Genomic DNA, 14510 nt, shown 5'->3' on the forward strand with positions numbered 1-14510 from the left:
GGGAACTTCTAGGAATTATCTTTTGGGCTTTCATATTGTGGCCTTTCTAGAGTTACGGATTATAGCCGGCTCTTTGTATCTCTTCTTCACGTTGGTTAGTGAATCCTCTCTCTCATCGCCCGTGGACGTACCCAACTTGGGGAACCACGTATATCTTGTGTCTTTGTGATTTCTTGTTTAGTTTTCAATTTCTCGTTCTTAGCTTGCGTTCATAGCGTTCGTTACAACAGTCCAGAATTATGAAATCAAAATACTATATATTAATGTGTTGAGCCCAAATTCCTAAATTTCTAGTTGAAATTTGATTTTTGCTATTATTGGAAATTGAAAAAAAGGAAAACGTGGGAGAGGGATTGTGGATAGAGAGATGTGGGGCGAATGGGGTGGGGATGAGAATTTTGAGAGGGACATATTCTTAGTGTTGAATCAGGTGTTAACTAACTCATCTAAAAGCAATTGTTATTAGGGGAAGGCGCAACTTAATCTTTAAAGGATAGCGTAGAGCCTTACACCTAGCGGCAAGCGGATATGAAGGGTTTCGCAAAGCTGCCCATACAACACCGACGGGTGAAGGCGGTTAGTCTTCCCAATACGCTTGCCCCACGCCAACAGGGGGCGTCTTGAGTACATGGCGGATGCTGGCCCCCATAAAGCCAACAATCTCCACCCCCCCCGCACCAGCCTGAGACTCGAATTCGTGACCTCGCTCTGATACTACTTGTTGCATTAGATGCTAATCAACTCACCTAAAAGCAAATGCTGTTAGGGGAAGATGCAACTTAATCTTTAAAGGACAGCGTAGAGCCCCACACTTAGCGGCAAGCGGACATGAAGGGCTTCGTAATGCTGCCCATACAGCACCGACGGGTGAAGGCGATTAGTCCTCTCAATATGCTTGCCCCACGCCAGCAGGGGGCGTCTCGAGTACAGGGTGGATGCTAGCCCCCATAAAGCCAACAATCTCACCACCCCCCCCCCCCCACCAACTAGCCTAAGACTCGAATTCGTGACCTCGCTCTGATACCACTTGTTGCATCAAGTACTAACCAACTCACCTAAAAGCAATTGCTGTTAGGGAAATGTGCAATTTAATCTTTAAAGGACAATGCAGAGCCCTGCACTTAGCGGCAGGTGGACATGAGGTGCTTCGCAATGCTGCTCATACATCACCGACGGGTGAAGGTGGTTAGTCCTAACAATACGCTTACCCTGCGCTAGCATGGGGCGTCTAGAGTACAAGGTGGATGATGGGCCCCATAAAGCCAACAATGTCTAAATATTTTTGCAGGTACACTTGAGCACAAATGGTCGAATCGTGACGCTTGAGGCCTGCTATGCTTTAGTATACGGAAATGGAGTTGCGCATTTACCACTACCTGCAAGTTTTGGTAAGATGGTAAGCGCTTGATCCTAACGATTGATATCTGAGTCAAGATCGTGGGTTTGACTCCCTTGGATGCCAGCGTGCTGCCCACGCGGGTTGAACCATGGCGCTTGGGGCTTGCTACGCTTTATTATAAGGAAATAAAGTTGCGCATTTATCACCACCTGCAAATTTTTGTAAGATGATAAGCGCTTGATCCTAACACTTAAAAAGTAGGGGCCGATGGAAAATTGGATTTTTCTATGTACTGAAATAAAAAAATACACTTGGTTATATATTTTTTGAATCTTTAGTTAGTTTGAGTTCCTTTTACTCGGACATCAAATTCTTAGTAATTTTTGGCAATAGATCTATGGCTTCTGAACGGGAAAAACGCCAGTGGTTGTTGAAATAGAAGAGAAAATGAATGAATAGGTGACTTGATAGTTTACAACTTTATTTTCGAAATAAAATTGTAGTATTTGAATATTTTGCAATAACCTTTATTACCTTTTGAAGAGTAACAACATTTATTGTTACATATTCTGTACTTTACAGGTAATACTTTCTCTGTTTTAAAATGAGTGACCTTTTTAAAAAAGCGTGTCATTTTTAATTGTTTATATCTTTCAATATGAAAGTTGAAAAATATGCAATATAGATCTTGTTTGATAAATTTTAATTAGTTCTACTGTATTAAACAATGTTTTTAAAATCACATAAAACTTCATAAATCGAAAGATATATATAAGCATTTTATTATGACACAAAGTCTCAAGACGGTCAATAATTTTGGAACAGAGGGAGTATCTTTTATCTTTAAATGTTAAAAATAACTTACTATTCCCTCTGTCCTAATTTAATTGTACTTTTTGGGAGTTCGTGCCACTTTTTAATTAATTATATCTTATAATTTATAATGTTTTAAATGATTTTGAAAATATTGTATTATAGAACAAATCGAGATCTATCAAACAAGATTCATATTGAATATAAAATTCATTGCCAATTTAAAGATACGACTAATTTTTTAATCCAGTTAGAATAGAACTGAGACAAGTAAACTAGGACGGAGGGAGTATCATCAAAGGTATTTTTCAAGATATATTGACTTGTATATACTATGTAGTATTTGTATTCATATATTTGTTAATATTGATTAATTCGAAACGGTATCCGAAATTTGTTTGATACCGATACGTACTGTACCAATAACAAAAACATTATCATAGTCGTATTCAGAAGTTTCGATAGGTGGTTCAAACAAAAGAATGGATAGGTTGGTCACTGCTAGAGATGACAATTACCTCTAATCCGTCCCCACCTCCGACCTCTCCGCCTCGATCCGAGCGGGTATTCTCCGATCCAATAAGCAAATGGGGGTGAGTATGCTATTTGCTTCCCCCGCTCCGTTTTATCCCGATCCGACTCAGATTATAGGTATTTATATTTTTGAATGTATATGTCTAAATAAATTTCACTGTTTTCATATAATAAGAGCAATATACCAATTTAATAAAACATTAGTTTATGTTTTGTTTTCATTATTTCTATTTTTTTTTAACTCTTATCAATCATCAATATCTTGTTTTCTAGTCAAAACATTTCAAAAAGAACAAAATTAGTCAAATCATTATGGTGAATGGGGACCCGATTATTCTCCGACCCCGACACCTCTCTGATTTCCCCTGCTCTGACTCTGATCCGATATAAAATGGGGCGGGTTTGGAGGACGCCAAGTTTGACTCTGATCCGCCCCATTGTCATCCCTAGCCACTGCGCGTGGTATTAAAATGGTGGTCCAGGCTCGAGGGTTGAAACTAGTTTGGATACCCATATGACGAAGACCACTTAGGATGAGTGTACGTTGTGCCCGTTCGATATACAGTATAAGAAAAATTATAATTAGTGTATTTTTTCATTCCTTTGTGTTTCGAACGGAGACATCACTAGTTGGAGTAGAAAATATAGTTTAAGGAAAAAACATTGACTTTTATTTATTTATCATTCTTTATCTAATAACTCAATTTTCAATTTTCCTAAAATCTATCTCTCCCCTATTCACAAGCTGTAACAACCCGTAATTTTTATCATTAATAATATCATTTAAAAAGTATTGTTCGTAATAATAAAATTCTTTTTCTTAATAGATATATACAAATATTCTTTTCCTTAATAGATATATACAAATATAATGATCTTATTTTATTTATCTTATTTTTATTCAATTTGCATGCATGCACACTCCTTCCGTCTCTCCCTCTCCTACTTAGTCTCTACTTTTTTCCTGATCATATATTCGTCCTTATCTCGTCCATCTCAAAGCCTAAGAGATAGAATTTTCATTAAAATCAATCCTGTCCTACACTATCAAAATTCACCTATAAATGCCTCACCCCATTGACCCACGAGCATACCACGATATTTCTCATACTCCACCGACCAGAAAAGAAGAGAAAAATAGAAGAAAATCAAGCTCCAATCAATGGAGTTTTAGAGAGAGAAAGTTAGAGTGAGAAAAATGAGTTTCATAGCTACGTTCAATCGAAACCCAATTCACCCGTTCCAATCACTTCCTACAACTCTAAGCATCCCTAAACATCATCCAATTCGGCCCCAAGGTCCCCCCTCGACAAACCCGAAGTCATCTTCTCCAAATTCAAAGTTTCGGTTTTTGTTCCAATTCTACTAACTCGAGGTATTATAATCCATTTCAACCTGTTCTTTAAGTATATAAGTGTTTATATGCTTGACCCTATGCCCTAAACGAACCCATGCATCGAAATCATGTCAAAAAGACGAAAAAATGAATTATGGACGTAACCTTGCGGCCGTAACCTGCGGACCGCAAGAACCAGTTGCGAGTTCGCGGGGACTGCTCCACTGCAAGGTTGATCGGTCCAACCTCGCGGTTTGGACGGTTTTGGTTCGAAATCGTTTTGCGACCTTCCGAACATCATTTTTGACACCCGAACTATTTTTCCTAGACTTTTCACACCTCAAAGATCATAACTTGTTAAGATCATATTTTTTTATTTAATTACTTATTTATTAAATTATTTATTAGTTATCTTTCAAAGTTACAAACAAAAAATCTTTGCGACCTTCCAAACAACGTTTTAACACCCAAACTATTTTTCCTAGACTCCTTGCATCTCAAAGATGATATCTTGTTAATTTAATATTTTTTATTTAATTTACTATTTATTGTTATTTTTATAGTGTTTCCAATTAAAATTTCCTTACGACCTTATAAATCTTATTATTAATGCCCGAGTAAGTTTATTTAAACTCCTTACCTTCCGAAGATGAAACGTTATTAACCTCGACCTATTTTATTTATTAAATAATTTATTATCCATTTATTTTACTTTCGACAACTTTTATTAATATCTTTATTTAAAATAATCCCGCGACCCTCCGAACCCAACTTTTGACACTCAACTGGTTGCATAGGACCTTTAGGACTCTTATTAAGGTCATGTTAATTATTTTAATATTTTTACCTAATTAATGTATTTAATTAATTTTTAATCAATCTAATTACTTAGAAATAATTAAAGAGAGCCTAGAAAAATATATTTTTTAAAATTCTTTTAAAAAGTTCTTACTTATTATCATCTTGGCCATACGAGATTAAGGGCAACGGCCCATTCATAAAAGTTACATGATTGCATTGCTTACTAATTGTTTTGTTTATTATTTGATTAATTGTATATTGCACCGATACTTGATTCGAAATGCTAGATTGGACCCTAAAGACATGGGGTGGTATGCGAATAGAATTCACCTAGACGATGCTAGGTAATGGATGAATTGGAAAGTTTTATTTTTAGATTGCCTGCAAGCGTAATTTTGAGATGTGATGAGATTTGTGACGAGATTGAAACTGGCGAGAGTCCAGTGATGATTGTGAAGTAATTTGTGAAGTGGTGTATAAGATAAGCAAACCCTAGTTGTGATTCAGGCATGATAAGTTTTCCTCTTGTTGTAATCATTGGGGTGCACACTCGGTATATAACTTAGGTGTATCTGCGACAGCAAAGGGAAGTGATCTCATGGGACCGAGCATGGCTAGCGGTTGGGGAGGAAAGATCTCGCGGATGAGATCTTAGATCACACGATAGGTTAATGGATAGTAATGAACTGGCTTATGTGAAAAATATCAGTTTGACTTCTTCGATTCAATATTATCTTGTTACCTGCTAGTTGTATAGTAGGAGAGGTGGTTGGGTTGGATTATTCTACTGGGTGATTTATCACTCACGGATACGTCTAAATCCTGGCAAATCGTTTGCTTCGGCGATCAATTTGCCAGAGGACGCAAGATTCAATGGAGAGGATTCAAAGATGGTGCAGTTCGACACGGAAAGAATATCAGAAACGAAGATCGAGTATGCTTCGGATTTGTATCAAGCCTAGAGTCAACTCTAAAGTTAATGTATTTTGAATCAGTAAATTTATCTTGTGACTGTAATAGCTAAACTTTATTTTGGAAAATTATATTTATTTAGCAAATTTTCTTAAGATTTTATTTTATATTGCTTTCGGAAAATCGGGGCATTACACAAGTCATCCCCTACTTCTCTCTCTCTTATAGCAAGTTCACCAGTTGTTAGGTAAAAATGCTAGTAAATAATGTATTTTTTTTTATTTTACCTAATCATATCTCTTTCAATACTATCTCAATACTCTCTATTTTTACCTATCATTTATTAGAATACTATTTCTTTTTTGGAGAGAGAGAGAGAGAGAGAGAGAGAGAGAGAGGAGGAGGAGGAGGAGGAGGAGAGAAACTAATTGTTTAAGAGTGACACAGGAACAGTACTTCGGTATTAATACCAAACCATTTCTTCAAATCTATTTTACCTTTTCCTTTAGCTCATCTGCTGCCGGTGGCTTTTTGTGTCTTTGTTTGGTAAAATAGCTAAAAAAGACATTATGTCTCATTTGGTAAACTTGCTTACACTCTCTCTAAAAATTCTTGAAAAAAATCAAAATTGTAAGAATTGAGAATTGGGAGTTTGGAGTATTTTGAGTCCAACAACTATATTTGCATATACTTCCTTTGTTCCAAAATAAGAGTCCATGTTATTATTCCAGACACTTCAAAAATTTGTTTATATTTTTTAATCTATAATGTTAAAAATATCCAATATGGATATTATTTGATAGATGTCAATTTGTTTTATTAGACAAATTTTAAAATCATAAAAAATATTATAAATTTAAAAATATATATATAAAAAAGAAAATAACAAAAAAAAGTGAAAGTGGACTCTCATTTAGAATCGGAAGGGGTAGTATAGTATGGATAGATTTAGTGGTTTGAGATAATGTGGGGAATTGGGCTTCAACTTTGCTTTTTATTCACTTCGATTCTACGTACGATTGTGTGCGGGTGGGGATTATGCAGAGCAGTTGGGCTTCTATTTTAAGGGGGGAATAACAGCCCAGCCCATTTAAGGGAACTTCAGAATTTGGACAAGCATAATAGCCCAGATTTGCACATAAAAGCTCCAGTTTGGTTTCCAGGGCCCAAAACCAAGATCCAGTTTGGTTTCGGAATGTTTTGTTTTTACTAGAAGGATTCCTAAAATTTTGCGTTGGATATTATTAGATTAGATAGGGTCATAATTTCCACATTCTTAACAAATTATAATACACTCTTTTTGTTCATATTTATCTTTTTTTTACGTAATTGATTTTCTCATACATAGAAAGGACATGGTTGTAACTTCACATGATTGAAGACAAAATAAAAAATTAAATTCTATTTGAACCTAAATGTCTTCTCTCTAATCCCTAAAACATAGGGAAAGTCTTCAATACACATTCCTTTAAGGTGTGTACCATATGCACCTATTATGTGGTTTATATTGTGCAACCTCATAAAAAAATTACTTGTAGGACCAATCATTCATAACATTTTATTTTGTATTGTAACTTTTATACTAAAAATTCGTAACTTTTTATCATATGATTCGTAACTTTTGAGTAATGCATTCATAACATTTTGGAAATCATAACATTTTAGTGTATTTCAATGAGGGTGCATATGATACACACCCAAATAAGGGGTGTGTATTGTAGCACTTCCCAAAAACATAAGGTTTATTAATTACAAGTGTGTCCTTAAACAAAATGCTACTGATAAATGACAAATTCCTAAATTTGAACGTTGAAATATTACCACCAACTTCAATCCAGCGTCAGACAATTGCCCCGCCAACTATGTTCGCCCTTGCCTTTCTCCCACCACCACCGCCCTTACCCAACCCTTTATAAGGTACTTTCTTTTTTTTGGTCAAAGTTTATAGAGTGCTGCTACCCGTACGGGTACCGTACCAAAATCATACCAACGGTCGTGCCGGGCCGTCTCCGGCCACCGGATGGCCGATCCGAGCCGTCCAAAAATTTTAAAAATAAAAACTGAGGGGGTTTTAAGCGAGAATCAACGGCATCCGACGTGCGTAGGTACTTGATCCAAACACCCTATTCTTTCATATATACATGTACATACATTTATATACGAAAAAATGGGGTGTTTGGATCGAGCACGTAGCATGTAGGATGCCGTTGATTCTTGAGCGAGCCCACTCGGTTTTTTTTTTTAGAATTTTTGGACGGCTCGGATCGGCCGTCTAGTGGCTGGAGACAGTCCGGCGCGGCCGTCGGTACAATTTCGGTAAGGGACCAACATAGGTTTTCTGAAGTTTATGTACATTCAATCACTTAAACCACTTCATAAAATAACCAAAGTCATATATAATCCTTCTGTAGGATCCTTTGTTCGCGCTCTTAATTTTTGCTTTCGCAAATTTTAGTTATTCACGATGTTTTTAAAAGATGCTTTCACACGAGCCCCATATTCCTGCTTTCACATGTACACGCCTTATGTGACTCGGGATGGCAATTGGCCCCACTCCCCCGACCCTGATAGGGGAGTTATCAAAATTTTGGGTACTGCGTGGGTTTAGGAAAATTAGAAAAACTCGATCAAGATTAGGTGGAATTCGAGTTGATGTTACCCCACCTTGAAATATTCATATAGCAGTTTATTATTACATTTTTACCCAAATTTCATTACACTTAAAAATTTATATTTTCACCCTAATATTGCTATCATTTTGCTAAACTTTTTGTTTATTCTTACATTTTCACCATTATACTAAAAAAAACACTTGATATAAAACTACTTTCTTCCATTTTGCTTCTAGATTACTTTTTCCATTTCTTACGGGCCCAGTAATCACGTCTCCTTATTGAAGCAAGAACGAAAGCACCCAATAATTATATGACCAGGGTTTAGGACCATGTGGTACCTTTTCGACAAGGTAAGTACAATAAGATCACCACACCCACACAACACACACACACACACACACCCCCCCCCCCTCCCCCCCCCCCCCGAAATTTCCCATCCTTAAATGTGATTGAGGGGTTTTTTTTTTTTCCCCAATATTATATACATCAGTAGGGAGTTCGTAGAGAATTAGTGTGTTAACAACCAAATGAGATTTAATGTCTCTTCATAGACCCGAACCCCAAATCTCCCCTTACAAGGTAAGAGATACAATCAGATGGGCTAAGAGCTACATCCAGGGGTGGCTCTACTGGGTTTCCTAGGGGTTCAAGCGAACACTCTGGATTTAAAAAACGCACTAAAAATTTCGTATTTCTTCTATATAATTGTATTCTTCCTTAATATTGTCAACAGTGTATCATTCATACATAGTCAAAGTAAGTAGGTACTATACCTCAAGTACAAAAGTAACAGGTCGTGTTGTGCCGACCCGGCCAGTTTAGCTCCATGTCAATTGAACTTCGTGCGGTGCCGGCCCATTTGCTTTATCATGTTATGCCGTGTCATTTTTTAATCTTGTCGTGCCGTAACGACCCATTTACTTTATCGTTGTAGGATCAATCACACACACACACACACGATATGCGAATAGAAAATAATAAAGAATCAACACACATTCGTGTCATGCTATTTTTTAATTGTGTCATGCTAGCCTGTTTACTTAGTCGTATTTTGTTGTGTACTGCCATTTTTTAATCGTGTCGTGTTGTGCTATGCCCTTGTCGTCACATCTCCAATCAAGTTTCGTCGAAAAAAATTCTAAAAAGTGTGAAATATTTATCAACACAAAAAGGATAAAATGTTATGTAACAATATAAAATAATAAAATAATATTTTTTTGGTATTAAAATTAGTATTTGGTGTGCCATGCCCTTTCGTGCCCGCGCCCGTGCCCGTGCGTATACTGTGTCTGTCTAGAACCGTGTTATGCCTGGCCCACTTTTATACTGTGCCCATGCCGTGCCACGTTTAAATGTATCGTGCCAGTCTAAAATAGTTCCCGTGCCGTGCCGTGCCACATTTAAACGTGCCGTGCCCGTTTAAAACTGTGTCCCTGCCATGTCGTGCCACATTTAACGTGTTGTGCCCATGCCGTGTTGTGCAAGCCTGACCTGTTTGACACCTCTAAACTCAAGTAAACAAAATAAACTGGGCCAAATAAAATTTCATCCAAACGTAAATATGTACATTTTATTAGAGCTTTGTATACGAAAAATTTCTTTATAATTTATCACCGTTGAACTAAAATTCTGGAATTGACAAAAAAGAGAGAGAAGAAGAACTAAAATCTTAGAGCCGCCGTTGACCCACATCTCTATATGTTCCTGAGGTAACTTAATCAATCTTGCTAACTTACACCCACTAGGCGGAGGATAATACGTCGATAATTCCAAACAAGTTCGGATGTCTATACACATCTCAGGGATATTAATAAACCTTCACAAATATCGGTACATTTTTCTTGGATATCAATGCACTTTTTACCTATTATTCTCCGCCCTTAGGGCAGAAGGGCGTATTTTAGCATTTTCCTTACTTTAGAGTTAGAGGTGTCAAACGGGCCGGGCCGGGCCGGCCGTTTAGCTCTATGCCTACAATGCTTTTTGTTGTGCCGTGTCAGTCTGTTTACTTTGTCGTGTCATGTCGTGCTGACCAATTTACTTAATCGTGTCATGCCGTGCTGTGTTGGCCTATTTACTTAATCGTGTTGTGCTGTGTCCATATCAGCACATCTCCAACCAAGTTTCGTCGGGAAGAATTTTGTTTTTGAAAAGTGTAAAATATTATGTTACAGTATAAAATAAGAAACTAATGTTTTTGGTATTAAAATTAATATTTGGTGTGTCAAGCCCTTTCATGCTCATGATGTGCCCATCTAAAATCGTGTTGTGCCCATGCTGTGTCATGCCACATTTAAATATGCCGTATTCGTCTAAAACCGTGGCCATCCGTGCCGTGGCAGTACGACCCGTTTGACACCTCCACGTTAGTGTAGCAAAAATCATGACACAAGCGAAAAATAAGAAGTGAAATTCCATCCACGTGACTTGTGACCGGGGGCGAAAAGTGAACGTGCGTTGCCCTTAACTCACGTGACGGGAGCCCATCACGTGGTCTCACGTTGTCGTAAGCTATAAAAAGAAACAACTTCCCACCACGTCAACTTTAAACACAGAAGAAACCCTCGTTGCGGATTGTGCCACGTGGCAATGACCCGTCAGTCTTGGGCCTGTTTTTTTTTAGGAGTGCTAGGTACCCCGAAAGAATACTCAGAAATGACCCCGAATTTGAAAATCAATGGTCCAGATGAATCTGGACCATTGATTTTCAAATTCGGGGTCATTTTTGAGTACAAAGAATTCGTGAATCTGGACCATTGATTTTCAAATTCGGGGTCATTTTTGAATACAAAGAATTTTCCTTCTTTTTTTTCCCAATCACATGGTTCGCTGACACATACTCCACCACTGTCACGTGCAATTCCGATACTTCAATTTACGTATTGAAAATTAATTTTCTTAATGTCTAGCACCAATATTCTTCTACACCTATTTAGTAAATATTTTTTTTGGAAACCCGAAAATACCCTTGTCTTCCACCTATTCAGTAACCACAACTGCGAATCCTTCAAATCTTCTCATATTACTGGCACATATAATAAAACAATAAAGTGTCATTTAATTAATTTCAATCTGGCTATCTTGATAGTTACCCTGTTTTCCTTACAATCAATCTAAAATTATAGTCCACCATAAGATGTAAATTTTTTTGAATGAAAATAAATTACTTCTGGACCGTATTTTTAAATTTATTTTGAAGAACTTAAAGATACTCCTATATATATAGCAACAAGTTCTTTGAATTTGTGCAGAGAAATTCACAAAAAATTATGTGTAGAATTATTTTATTTCTCAAGTAAAAAATTACACATCTTTTCATATTGAAAAATACAACTTTGGAATGGAAAGAGTATCTATAAATTATTAACACACATTTTCTGAAAAAGTTAATTAGATTTCTAACATTATTCCTATTTTCTAATTTTAAAGTAATTTTATTTATTTATGCACTTTAGTTTGTTAGTACTATTTACACATGTTTTTTTTTCCTTTTTAAAGAAGGTAACAATTTTGGTCATTCTAAATTGACTATCGAACAAGAAAACTTAATGGCGCGAAAGTAGTTATGAGAGAATTGTGTGATTCTATTCAAACCCACAATTTTTCTTTCCAGCCCCAATATTCTTTTGCGTCTATTTAATTTTTTTTGAAACCCCAAAAATACCCTTGTCTTCCACCTAATTCTAAAATTAATTATGATCGATACTTATTCAGTAACCACCACCGTGAATCCTTCAAATCTAGTAATATTACCAGCGCACATAATGAAAGAATGAAATATAATTTAATGCCAATCTGGTTGTCTTGATAGTCACTTCGTCCTCTTTATAATCACTCCAAAATTGTAGTCCACCAATGCATAATTTTTTAATTAAAATAAAGTACTTCTGTAAATTATTTTTAAATTTCTCTTGGCGAAGTTAAACATAGCAATAAGTTCTTTAAATTGGTGCAAAGAAACACAAAAAATTATGCGTAGAATTATTTTATTTCTTAATTCAAAAATTATACAATATCTTTTCATATTTGACTATGATTTTGGGATGGAGGAAGTCTTTATAAAAAAATTAACACACATTATCTCAAATGTACGTTAACTAGATTTCTAACATTATTCTTATTTCTAATGTTTTCAAATAAATTTATTTTATTTATGCGCTTTAGTTTGTTGCTATTTATACACATTTTATTGGCTTTTTTAAAGAAGAGAACAATTTTGGTCATTCTAAATTGACTACCGAACAAGAAAACTAAAGGCAAATGATTTTGGCACTCTAATTTTTGATGATGGTACTCTAAAACTTGTTTTCTAGTGTAAAAATTATACATAGCAAGCACAATAAAAGACAAATTTTGCAGCGCTATTATCAAAAACTAGAGTGCCAAAATTATTTTTCAAAACTAAATGGCATGGGGCGAAATTAAGTAGTAGTAATAGAGAGAAAGATGCTACAACTACTAGTAATTAGTAAACCTATACGACAAGCAACGACCCCGGTACCCTATCTTTTACAGCCTTTTCTTTCTTTCTTTAGATTGAAGCCTGTAAAAGTTTAAAAACCAAAAAGCAAAGGGGGCCAAGTGCGTACCAAATGCAGGGCATCAATCTCTGTCGTTTTTACTATTTTTTTTGGGAACCCAGTTTCTTAAACCGGCCTGGGTTAATATATATACCCATGGCCATATTGATCTATTTGAAAACCATTGTAAGGGGAAGAAAAAAAATGTTAACAAAATTTTTAAAAAATAGGGTAGTTATTCAAACTTTGTGATGAATATTTAAATTTGCATTGGGAATAATTAAAGATTATAAATTTTGACGGACTTTATAAGGTAAAATTATAAAGTCATTTAATTTTGTGGGGTGCCTCGGTTCCTACCAGGTGCCAGCAACTTCTATCTACCTTGCGATGACAATTTCACTCGAACTTAAGAAAGTGGTTTTTCTAAAGTTGCTCTACCGTACGTGAGATAGTTTTGATTTTTATCAATTTCTAAACTTTCTCTACCCGTGGACCGGTCTCGATTTCTTACATGCAATAGACATACCCGTGCCGGTTTAGATTTGAGTTTGATATAAGGTGGTAACTGCATCAAACCTATAGCTTTTTATTTACCAAACATTGAAGAAAATCATATACGTACACAACTTTGTAATTAATTTTCCATTTTAGTTGCTATGGTGTAGACCGAGAAGGTATAGTGGCATTGTTGATTTTGGGTACTATGTGATCTTCATTAGTCCGTAACCCAATTGTATAGCACATTTGAAAAACACTAGAATAAAAGATATTCACGGGTCAAGAGCATCCCCTCAACACCGATGATGCTAATTGGTTGGTCTCTTTCGCAATTATTTGAATGTTTGGTGTGTGTGTATATATATATATATATATATTGATATGGATTAAAACACACACACACACATATACACAGTCAGTCTCCCGTAAAGACCACCTCATTTTAATAAAATGCAGACCTCCCTTTTCTGATCAGTTTTGATTATTCAAGCCGCTCAATGTGTTCAGAACGTGATTTTAAGGATATCCGTTGAAAATTAGCAACAAAAAATAGATCAGGAAGGGCTTCATCCATGCAGCTTTTGTTAATTTTTTATTGAACGGTTTAAATAAAAACTGCTTAAATCAAGCCCTTTCCAGTCATTTTTTTTTTTGCTAATTTCTCGCTGGTACCTTTAAAATTACATTTTGATCACATTGAGCTGTTCGGATCATTGAAATTCGATCGGGAAATGGGAGAAATAGGAAGGTCCACATTTTAGTTTATATATATATATATATTAAAAGTGTCGCTCAGATTATTCGTTCTAATTGGAAACTATCGAACTCCTATGTGATTGGTTAATTATGGTGCACGAAAACTTATATCCATCGGTTATTGGTATGAGTTTTGGTGAAATAATTTAACCACTTGGAGATGGGTATGGCACTAATCACGAAACCCGGATCAAATCAACCTATTACCCCAAACCCATTTTTTCCATCTGTACATATACACACACAATCCACTTCTTATAATGCTGCCCTCACCGTATTACTGTAAGGACTTCCCCTTTTCTCCCCTTTCCTGACCAAATTTTGATCCGAATCGCTCAATGTGTTCAGAATGTGTTTTTAAGGGTACCTACGAGAATTCAGGA

This window comes from Rhododendron vialii, chromosome 7a (genome assembly GCF_030253575.1).
Source record: "Rhododendron vialii isolate Sample 1 chromosome 7a, ASM3025357v1".
NCBI classification, from domain to species: domain Eukaryota; kingdom Viridiplantae; phylum Streptophyta; class Magnoliopsida; order Ericales; family Ericaceae; genus Rhododendron; species Rhododendron vialii.